The sequence below is a fragment of the Oncorhynchus keta genome, chromosome 14, assembly GCF_023373465.1.
Source record: "Oncorhynchus keta strain PuntledgeMale-10-30-2019 chromosome 14, Oket_V2, whole genome shotgun sequence".
Lineage (NCBI taxonomy): Eukaryota > Metazoa > Chordata > Actinopteri > Salmoniformes > Salmonidae > Oncorhynchus > Oncorhynchus keta.
In genome coordinates, this window is record NC_068434.1 from 12,349,150 (window position 1) to 12,361,911 (window position 12,762).

Sequence of the window (12,762 nt, forward strand, 5' to 3'; positions counted from 1 at the left end):
CTATCAGATCCTCCTCTCCACCCACTCAGGCCTGGGCATCTCAGGCTCTATCAGATCCTCCTCTCCACACTCTCAGGCCTGGGCATCTCAGGCTCTATCAGATCCTCCTCTCCACCCACTCAGGCCTGGGCGTCTCAGGCTCTATCAGATCCTCATCTCCACCCACTCAGGCCTGGGCATCTCAGGCTCTATCAGATCCTCCTCTCCACCCTCTCAGGCCTGGGCATCTCAGGCTCTATCAGATCCTCCTCTCCACCCACTCAGGCCTGGGCATCTCAGGCTCTATCAGATCCTCCTCTCCACACTCTCAGGCCTGGGCATCTCAGGCTCGGGCCATCTCAGGCTCAGATCCTCCTCTCCACCCTCTCAGGCCTGGGCATCTCAGGCTCTATCAGATCCTCCTCTCCACCCTCTCAGGCCTGGGCATCTCAGGCTCTATCAGATCCTCCTCTCCACACTCTCAGGCCTGGGCATCTCAGGCTCTATCAGATCCTCCTCTCCACCCTCTCAGGCCTGGGCATCTCAGGCTCTATCAGATCCTCCTCTCCACCCTCTCAGGCCTGGGCATCTCAGGCTCTATCAGATCCTCCTCTCCACCCTCTCAGGCCTGGGCATCTCAGGCTCTATCAGATCCTCCTCTCCACCCTCTCAGGCCTGGGCATCTCAGGCTCTATCAGATCCTCCTCTCCACCCTCTCAGGCCTGGGCATCTCAGGCTCTATCAGATCCTCATCTCTCTCAGGCCTGGGCATCTCAGGCTCTATCAGATCCTCATCTCCACCCTCTCAGGCCTGGGCATCTCAGGCTCTATCAGATCCTCCTCTCCACACTCTCAGGCCTGGGCATCTCAGGCTCTATCAGATCCTCCTCTCCACACTCTCAGGCCTGGGCATCTCAGGCTCTATCAGATCCTCCTCTCCACACTCTCAGGCCTGGGCATCTCAGGCTCTATCAGATCCTCCTCTCCACACTCTCAGGCCTGGGCATCTCAGGCTCTATCAGATCCTCCTCTCCACCCACTCAGGCCTGGGCATCTCAGGCTCTATCAGATCCTCCTCTCCACACTCTCAGGGCTGGGCGTCTCAGGCTCTGCACACTCTTGGATTGCATCCTACCTGGCAGGCCACTCCTACCAGGTGACATGGAGAGGATCTGTGTCTGCACCCCTCTCTAATCCCTGCACCCCCCTTTCTAATCCCTCTCCTCTTCTCTCTATATACCAAGTCACTCACCTCCGTCTTATGCTCAGATGGTCTCTTCTATCATTGCTATGTGGATGACACTCAACTACTTTTCTCCTTCCCCCTTCTGACACCCAGGTGGCAATGCACATCTCTGCTTGCCTGGCAGATATCTCAGCTTGGATGTCGGCCCATCACTTCAAGATCAACCTCGACAAGACGGAGCTGATCTTCCTCCCAGGGAAGGGCTGCCTACTCCAAGACCTCTCCATCACGGTTGACAATTCCACAGTGTCCCCCTTCCAGAGTGCAAAGAACCTTGACGTGACCTTGGACAACATCCTGTCATTCTCTGCAAACATCAAAGCAGTGACTCGGTCCTGCAGGTTCATGATTTACAACATCTGCAGAGTACGACCCTACATCACACAGGAAGTGGTGCAGGTCCTAATGCAGGCTCTTGTCATCTTCTGTCTAGACTACTGCAACTCTCTGTTGGCGGTAATCCCTGCTTGTGCCATGAAACCCTTGCAACTTATCCAGAGCGCCGCAGCCCAACTGGTGTTCAACCTTCCCAAGTTCTCCCATGTCAGCATGCTCCCTTACACGCTCACATCCACTATAAGACCATGTTACTTGCCTACGGAACAGCAAAGGGAACTACCCCTCCCTACCTTCTGGCTATGCTCAAAACCTACACCCCAACCCAAGCACTCCATTCGGCCACCTCTGGTCTCTTGGCCCTCCCACCCCTACAATGGGTCAACTTCCTCTTAGCCCAGTCAAAACTCTTCTCTGTCCTGGCACCCCAATGGTGGAACCAACTTCCCCTTGAAGCTAGGACAGTATAGTCCCTGCCCATCTTCCAAAAATGTCTGAAACCTTACCTCTTCAAAGAGTATCTTAAATGAATCTCACAGCGCCCCTCCCCACCACCCCCCACCTACTAAAAAACAAATAAATAATAAATAAATGTACATTTTCCTACTAGCAGTGACTTTGCTGATAACTACTTTATTGAGGGAAAATGCACTTACTATGCCTGTGATATGTGGTTGTCTCACCCAGCTATCTTAAGATGAATGCACTACTTGTAAGTCATTCTGGATAAGAGTCTGCTAAATGACTCAAATTTAAACGTAAAATGAGAATGATTGATTGACATGAGCGGTGAGGCGGTACTGATCTCCATGGGAGCAAGAGGTGAAATAACCAGATGATGTGAAAACAGGAGGACCATGGCACTAATCTGGGAGAATGGGGGAGATGAAGAAGCGCAATGAACTTCAAGCAAGAGAGTCATTGAGCTTTTACATTTCTCATGTTAAAGAGGTAGATTCTTTATCAAGGAATCTCCATCAAACCAGCAAAGAATGCCTGAAGAACCATTTTGAAATTTGTCTCACTCTCAACGTTTCGTCTTATATGTTCATATAAGGAGGGATGGAAAATGATCATTGGTTATTGATCAGATTCAACCTTTTATATAAGGAGGGATAGAAAATGATCATTGGTTATTGATGAGATTCAACCTTTTATATAAGGAGGGATAGAAAATGATCATTGGTTATTGATGAGATTCAACCTTTTATATAAGGAGGGATAGAAAATGATCATTGGTTATTGATGAGATTCAACCTTTTATATAAGGAGGGATAGAAAATGATCATTGGTTATTGATGAGATTCAACCTTTTATGAGGAGGGATAGAAAATGATCATTGGTTATTGATCAGATTCAACCTTTTATATAAGGAGGGATGGAAAATGATCATTGGTTATTGATCAGATTCAACCTTTTATTGTAATGATCGTCTGTTGAAGAAGGTGTGGACAAAAGCACAGTGTGGTCTGTGTTCATACTCTTATTTCAACTGAACACTCAATAACAAAATAACACAGAGAATGAACGAAAACCGGAACAGTCCTGTCAGGTGCAGAAACACAAGACGGAAAATAACTACCCACAAAAACCATGTGGGAAAAAGCTACCTAAGTATGGTTCCCAATCAGAGACAACGATAGACAGCTGTCCCTGATTGAGAACCATACCTGGCCAAAACAATGAAATAAAAAAACATAGAAAAAGGAACATAGAATGCCCACCCAAATCACACCCTGACCAAACCAAATTAGAGACATAAAAAGCTCTAAGGTCAGGGCGTGACATTTATATAAGGAGGGATAGAAAATGATAAATTAGTTACTGATGAGATTCAACCTTTTATATAAGGAGGGATAGAAAATGATCATTGGGTATTGATGAGATTCAACCTTTTATATAAGGAGGGATAGAAAATGATTATATAAGGAGGGATAGAAAATGAAAATGAGATTCTTTTATATAAGGAGGGATAGAAAATGATCATTGGTTACTGATCAGATTCAACCTTTATATAGAAAATGATCATTGGTTACTGATGAGATTCAACCTTTTATATGAGGAGGGATAGAAAATGATCATTGGTTACTGATGAGATTCAACCTTTTATATGAGGAGGGATAGAAAATGATCATTGGTTACTGATGAGATTCAACCTTTTATCATGGTTACTGATGAGATTCAACCTTTTATATAGGAGGAGGGATAGAAAATGATCATTGGTTACTGATGAGATTCAACCTTTTATATGAGGAGGGATAGAAAATGATACATTGGTTACTGATGAGATTCAACCTTTTATATAAGGAGGGATAGAAAATGATCATTGGTTATTGATGAGATTCAACCTTTTATATAAGGAGGGATAGAAAATGATCATTGGTTATTGATGAGATTCAACCTTTTATATAAGGAGGGATAGAAAATGATCATTGGTTATTGATGAGATTCAACCTTTTATATAAGGAGGGATAGAAAATGATCATTGGTTACTGATGAGATTCAACCTTTTATATAAGGAGGGATAGAAAATGATCATTGGTTACTGATGAGATTCAACCTTTTATATAAGGAGGGATAGAAAATGATCATTGGTTATTGATGAGATTCAACCTTTTATATAAGGAGGGATAGAAAATGATCATTGGTTACTGATCAGAGGAGGGATAGAAAATGATCATTGGTTACTGATGAGATTTTTTATATGAGGAGGGATAGAAAATGATCATTGGTTATTGATGAGATTCAACCTTTTATATAAGGAGGGATAGAAAATGATCATTGGTTACTGATGAGATTCAACCTTTTATATAAGGAGGGATAGAAAATGATCATTGGTTATTGACGAGATTCAACCTTTTATATAAGGAGGGATAGAAAATGATCATTGGTTATTGATGAGATTCAACCTTTTCAATCCAAATTAAAAATACACATCCATAAACTACATGACATTCTCTCACAGAAATATTTAAGCGTTGATAAAATATAAATATAGTTAAAACATTGTTTCTTCATACTATCTAACTATCTATTGTTATTATTTTATTTATTTATTATTATCTAAGATAAAGAGCAACAAACCTTGCAGGCTGCGAGAAATAGATAGATAAGAGGTGTTGACAAAGTCAACTTCGTTGAGCAAACAGCTGGAACCTGAGAATACTCTTACTAAGTAAAGCTAATTAGATTAGTTGTCCATTCTTTGTATCCTTGCGGACCATGCTTCATCTAATACCTTGAAGAAGTGGATTGGTGTAGCTGCTGTTATCTTATTGACATCTTGTGTCTGACTAGTGAGGCATGTAGTATAAGAGTCGTTCTGTAAAGGTAACTTCTGTATTTATGTGCAACTCTATACTGTTCTAGTAAGCATACCAGTATTGCACTTGTTTAAGACCTCAAGGTACCTCTTAGCTTCCCTGGTCAGGACGACCTGCCTCAGCCTTGACCTTGTAGACAGCTCTGTCTTAGTTGGCGCAGATAAGTGCCACCTCTCTTCAGTTCCAACATCATCCACAATGCAGTCGAACACCCTGCCAGTGACACTCTGGTTGAGGCAGTTATTCAACACTTCAGGGCATTTATGCAACTGGCCAGTGGCCTGTGTCTCTGTGCCCGTGTGACTCGGGAGTCGAGACTAAACCTTCCGTCTACGTCCAGCCTCGCTTTCCCCAACTCCCCCCTATTGTGAGATGGCTTTTTTTAGAGGTGAATGGGAGATCTTGAAGAGAGAAGTGAAAGGGCTAGGACATGTATCTCTAATTGGAAATAGGATGGAAAGAGGAGGGTCGGGGGGGGGGGGGCATGGTGCTCTGTGCACAGAGCTGAAAGTGATACCCTTGTCTGTTCTAGCCTTCCCCACTCCAGCCTGCTCCACTCCGGCCTGCTCCATCCTGAGGATACCTGAGAGTGGGGGTCTCCTGGGAAATCGACTAAGGACTTTCAACGGCCATGAAAGGGAGAGGAATCAAACACAAGAAAACTCCTACAATATACAGTACCCCTCCCCAGAGCAGGGCGGCCTGATGAAATATTATCTGTACAGCCACTGTACAATGGGGAAGGACAGAGCCTTTAATATACAGAGCGGGTCTTTACAGTGAGTGGGAGGGACAGGCATTGCTCTGCTCTCAACCTCATCATTGGTAATGTAGGTATTGTATCCAGGGAATCAGGAGGTCCTTCTTGGGACTTTAAAGAGGAACTCTCCAACAGATTGACTACTGGGTCATTCAACTGCGTTCTCTCTTTGCATCGTCTGCTGTACACTTTTGTACGGTGAACAATCTCTGTGCTCCGACTGCGATTTTGTAAGGTGGGAGCTTCACACAGTTAGGACGCATTCAAAACGATACGATCCCAATCTACTTTCAGTTCCTGTTTGACTGATTATGCTACATCATTGATGTGATTCAAGGACAAGAATGTTATCTCATCTTTCAACATTATCAGACAGATAATCAGACTTTTGGGATGGATATGGCGATGTGGAGATTCCTGAAGAGTAGCTAGCTATGTGTCAACAACATAGTCTTTATCAGTGAGGTGGTTACTCCCCAGATTTGCATGTATGTACTGTACATGGGTCTACTTGGCAGCTATCCAGTAGATGTTAGGCATGGTGAACATTGCTGGGCTTCGGTGTCAAGTGTGTGGGTGGATGGGTGGGTGCGTAGGCTGTCCTGTTTAAAACACAACCACGAAGTCCTCACCCAGGTCAGACCATTAATTTCCTGCTGAGAAGGTGCTCATCATGTTCAGAAGTGTGGGTGGGTGGGTGAAGTCCTCACCCAGGTCAGACCATTCATTTCCTGCTGAGAAGGTGCTCGGTCATGTTCAGAACTGTGGGTGGGTGAAGTCTTCACCCAGGTCAGACCATTCATTTCCTGCTGAGAAGGTGCTCGGTCATGTTCAGGAGTGTGGGTGGGTGGGTGAAGTCCTCACCCAGGTCAGACCATTCATTTCCTGCTGAGAAGGTGCTCGGTCATGTTCAGAATTGTGGGATTGGAAAAGGGCCTTTAGCACAGTCACTTCCAAATGCGCTCCCCTTTCACGTCTCCATACATTGCTGAAGGGGAGCTGCACTCTGGGCGTAACCCAACCCCTGTGGAGGTCATAATGTGTCAAAACATTAAATAGCCATACAGTGGAGCTGTTTCCAATACGGATCGGACACACACACACACACACACACATACAAACATACAGACACATCAACACACACAAAACATGTAACTCGTGCTCACCGAGCATTGAGCATGGAGATAATTGGGCTCACCATTGTGTGCTTCTGAATTGGACGGTTACCCAAGAAGCCTCATGTTAGTCCATGTACATTTGCTTTGAAGGTGGCGGACAGAAAAACACAACCCCAGAGACCCTGGTTCACCCACAACTGTATTTTATGCTCATGCACAGAGACAAGCGGACACCAGTGACATCCGCATCCAGAAATGACAGGAAGTGTGTTTGGGACTTTGGCCTGGGCTATTTTATAATGCAACCACAGGACATCATTCACAAATATATATTAAAATAGCTCACCCATTTCAAAAAATAAATAAATATATATTTAAAGAGGTAATCTGTGATAGCTACATCCATTTTTTAAAATCTACAATGCATTGGCTTTAAGACCCTCTGACCACCTCTCTTCTGATATGTTGCAGATCTTAGACAATCAGAGAGACATTTCCATTATCTAATAATAATCACCAGCAAAGTGCAGCCCTGAGATATCAGGGAAACATGGAGTTTGCATTGATAACAACAGACAAAAGACCTGGTGTTCTTCAGGGCGGCAGGGTAGCCTAGTGGTTAGAGCGTTGGACTAGTAACCAGAGGTTGTAAGTTTAAACCCCCGAACTGACAAAGTACACATCTGTCGTTCTGCCCCTGAACAGGCAGTTAACCCACTGTTCCTAGGCCATCATTGAAAATAAGAATTTGTTCTTAACTGACTTGCCTAGTTAACTAAAGGTGAAAAAAATAAAAAAGTCAATTCATTATTCACACCTTCATTGGCTCATGTGACTGTTTCTATTATATTGTCCTCCCTGCTTGGATAACAATCTTTTAAAAAAGGACACAAAGCATTCCCCATATCTCGCTACGCTTGCAGGTGTGTGCATGTCTCCACACAAGCACTTCACACTTGTCCACGCTTAGCATTGCAGACATTCATGTTTCAATAGCAGCACTTACAGATGAGCTGGACCAGGCTGGCAGTGTGGCAGGTGCTCTCTGCGCTCCAGCTGCATTATAAGGGCATGAGTGAGGGATAATTCAAGGACCATAGACACCTGAGGCTGCAATGAAGCAGCCTTGCATCAGTTCTAATGAACATTGCAAAGTGACTGAAAGAATAATATCATGACTTATTATTTAAATAGCTCCTTTAATGACATGGACCTTGTCCCTCTACATATTGTTATTGTAGCTTTTTCCTTTCTGTCCTCCTCTCTCTCTCTCTCTCTCTCTCTCTCTCTCTCTCTCTCTCTCTCTCTCTCTCTCTCTCTATCTCTCTCTCTCTCTCTCTCTCTCTCTCTCTCTCTCTCTCTCTCTCTCTCTCTCTCTCTCTCTCTCTCTCTCTCTCTCTCTCTCTCTCTCTCTCTCTCTCTCTCTCTCTCTCTCTCTCTCTCTCTCTCTCTCTCTCTCTCTCTCTCTCTCTCTCTCTCTCTCTCTCTCTCTCTCTCTCTCTCTCTCTCTCTCCCTCTCTCTCTCCCCCTCTCTATCTCTGTCTCTCTCTCTCTCTCTCTCTCTCTCCCTCCCTCTATCTCTCTCTCGCTCTTTCTCCCCTCTCTCTCTCTCTCTCTCTCTCTCTCTCTCTCTCTCTCTCTCTCTCTCTCTCTCTCTCTCTCTCTCTCTCTCTCTCTCTCTCTCTCTCTCTCTCTCTCTCTCTCTCTCGCTCCCCCTCTCTCTCTCTCTCTCTCTCTCTCTCTCTCTCTCTCTCTCTCTCTCTCTCTCTCTCTCTCTCTCTCTCTCTCTCTCTCTCTCCCTCTATTGCCCTCTCTCTCCCCTCTCTCCCTCTCTCTCTCTCCCTCTCTCTCGCTCTCTTTCTCTCTCTCTCTCTTTTGCTCTCCCTCCCTCCCTCTCTCTCTCTCTTGCTACTCATCCTGTGTTCTGTCGCTCTTTCTCTTCTTTTTTTGATGCCCCTTGCTCTCCTCTCTCCCTCAGCAGATGGGGAGTATGGCCCAGTTCTACCCTTTGTTCTGGAGTCCCCAGAGAGTACTGGCTTGTTGGACTGCTGAACTCCCCATATCTCATACAAAATTCAACAACCTCTCATTTCATTTTAGAAAACCATGGAATGCACTTGCTTCTGAATCCATTTGAATGATATTTTGGCCATTTGCTTGGCCTCTTGTTTTATTATACAACAAGGTATGGGACAGTATAATTGCTTGCATGGTTGTACATGATATCACCCCTCACGGCTGATGGTCCAAGAGAGAATATTATTCAATATAAGTGCTTTTTATTCTAAATACAATATGTATTCTTTGGAAACTTACAACAACAAAAAAATACTACAAAGAACATTAGGCCTATATTAAGCTGGAGAGAGAGAAACTTGTTAAAATTGGGATAAGAAAAATCGAGGACCTTTTTAATTATGACATTGCACAGACCAATCTATGTCAGTGGCAACAATCAATCAATCAAATGTAATTTTTAAGCCCTTTTTACATCAGCTGATGTCACAAAGTGCTGTACAGAAACCCAGCCAAAAACCACAAACAGCAAGTAATGCAGATGTAGAAGCATGGTGGCTAAGAAAAACTCCCTAGAACTAGACTTTGGCTATAGTTTGCCTTCCCTTTCATCACTATAAACATATTCACTTTGTATAACTTTGTTTTCTTTCATAATGGACAGATACAATTATATTGGTTAGAGCATTGGACTAGTAACCGAAAGGTTGCAAGATTGAATCCCCGAACTGACAAGGTAAAAATCTGTCGTTCTGCCCCTGAACAAGGTAGTTAACCCACTGTTCCTAGGCCGTCATTGAAAATAAGAATTTGTTTTTAACTGACTTGCCTACCACTATTAATCCACCAATTTGATTACCATTAATGTACCTACAGACAGAGTGTGACTGCATACAAAAAGTGAAAAGATGTTTTTGAAACATGATGGTGCACATGAAGCCATAGGATACTTACTTGCACGCGTGTTGGGTCTCGGGTTCTCTCATAGCCCCCACCATTGCGACAGAAGGATGGCGGGGTTGTTTTTATTTTTCATAACGCCCACATCTACATTTTTAATAAGAGTGAAACCCCAACCCGTATTGTCGCTCAGCTGTTTTTGAGACCATTGTTTATTTAGAAACGACATGATAGCACCAGTAGCGTTCTAATGAGCGGAGATAGGTTATAAGATATGACAGCACATAGTGGAGATAGTAGCAATATCATCAGTTTCGCCTATCACAGAAATGTTTGGAGCGGATATCCCTTCCAATAATAATTATTATCAAAACGTTGAATTTCAGTGTTTGTATGAGGATTTCCAAAGAAATTGTATTGCCAGTCTGGACTCCGAATCAATTAAAGTTTGTATAGCATTAACAAAAAGAATCGAGCCAAGTAAGTTAAAATAGCCCCAATTATGTTGTAAAATGAGTAACGGTAAAGGCAACTTTATCGACCATTTTGGAGTTGGAAACACTAACTTCCAACAACGCTATCAATGTTTTTCATCCCCATTAAATAAGCACGGCTATCCCTGTGATTTCGTGAAAACCATATATAAGAGTTGGACAACTTATTGGTATGTCATTAAAGAGTGGTGTTTACAAATAAAAACAACGAAATAGAACACATTTGGTCACATCCGCGACAAATAGGATAAAACTCAATATAGGTTCGGAACGCAGCCCAGTAGGCTACTGGCTAGCTATATGATAGACCTGAGCACCACGCCAAATCCGATAATTGACCTGTTTACCAGTTATAGCGGGTCACATGAGTCAGGCAAGTACAGATGGCTGCTTTGTTAATAATCAGATAACGGTGTGTGAATACATACGGTAAATAATTTAACACCGCATTATATTGCCTATTATTCTCCACAGTGATCGAGATTAAGGGGCACGCGGTGTGACTGGTTAAAACCAGGGGGAGGGAACAGAAGCGGCAGGTACAAACAGACACTTTCATAAATCATTTCGAAACATTTTTAACACGCCTTTTCTACGGAGGAGTGGGCTAATCTGAAAATGTACAGATGATCCTATTAGGCATGGCTCAAATGAAAATGTTCAAAATTCATTGACAGTCTGCACAGTAGTTTAGTCTAAACCGAAGGTGACTGCATAAAATGAGGGTAAAATAGTGGAAGTATAACTCATTTTGGTAAGTGTGTGTGTGAGAGAGAGAGCGAGAGAGCATGCTCCCTCGCGTGTGGCTACTTTGCGAGCAAGCAGACGTGTGCGTGGCGGGTTTACTAAGAAAGTGTGTTCTATCCAGAGTCCTGAGGGACACTGATCACAGTGTGTGGAGGGGACCCGAGCGCTCACCAGCTGACAGCGCGTGCTTCAATGAGGCTATCCAACACCTTGGACCAGGGGCCTGCCAACAATAGCCTGAAATTAATGGACACTCCGATTACAATTAATTTAGTAAATGTCACCAAAACTCAACATGTAACTAATGTTATGGGTAGGCCTAGAGTGAAAAGGATTTTACTCAAAGTATAACTAGTTAAAGTTAGCCTACTTATTTTTGTGGAAGGTGTCATGCACTGTTGCTCTAAAGTAAACAATAGAATATTAGTAATAATTGTATTGTAATTCCTAATTATATGCTCTAAACACTCAAGTTAAAATGCATAATTTTTGGACTAGAAGGTCCAACATATAAAGAGCGATTTGTGGACACGTTTTATTTATTTAAAAAAAAAACTATGATTCACTTATACAATAAGTTACAGAGAAAATTGAGTGTCATTTTTAAAAATTTGATTTGAGATATTTACATAAAGATATATTTTGTGCGCTGTAAATATATTTTAGTGATGGTTTAACTTTTACGTGAGCGTCTTATAGGCATAGGCTATTTAGTGGTTTGTTTTTTGAGCTCTTAAATTATATAACGCATTTGCAAACTATTTTGAATTATGATTGATGCAATTATTTGACACAGCCTACGTTAAATGATTATTATTACTATTTCAAGCCAACAATCCATACTAAAGATGCACAGACTTCAGGTAAACAAGATGAACGGATAACTTTAGGGCCTATGGAAAGGCATATATGCAGGAAAAAGTGAATCGAAACAACAAAACAATCAAATAAAAGTTGTCTATCATTATTAGCTGTATATGGCCTACACGTAAGAGATACACCGAATTATCTCGAATATCCACGAGGTCACAGAAGATGATTTTGTTTGACACATTTCAATAATGAAGTCAAGCTGAAGACGAGCCAAATGAAAGGACTTCTCTGGTGACAGCTAAACCCCTACTAGGGTTTATTTATAAATGCATTTGATAAAATAAATAATAATAACACCTATTATAAGTCTAACAGGTAGGCATATAATTATACTACTACTACTACTACCACCACCACTACTACTACTGCTGCTACTACTACTACTACTACTACCACTACTACTACTACTACTGCTACTACTGCTACTACTACTACTACTACTACTACCACCACTACTACTACTACTACTACTGCTGCTACTACTACTATTGCTACTACTACTACTGCTACTACCACCACTACTACTACTACTACTACTACTACTACTACTACTACCACCACTACTACTACTACTACCACCACTACTACCACCACTACTACTACTACTACTACTACTACTACTAATGCTACTGCTGCTACTACTGCTACTACTACTATTACTACTACTACTATTACTACTACTACTATTACTACTTTTACTACTACTACTAATAATAATAGTCATAATCGTCGTCATATTTCTCCTCTGTCCCGCAAGTGTTCCTGCATGTCATGCAATGAAAAAGTAATTGTTATCATGGTCTTTCATGGAATAGTTGTGTGATGGTTGTAACATTAGTGTTCGTATAGGCCATCTATTTTCTTTGCTTATAAACATCTTGAAGCACTGAAACAACAGAAAATGATGGTTTTCAACTTGCTTATTTTATTCTCAAAATGAAAAGAACATAAACCAGTTAATGGCAAACCA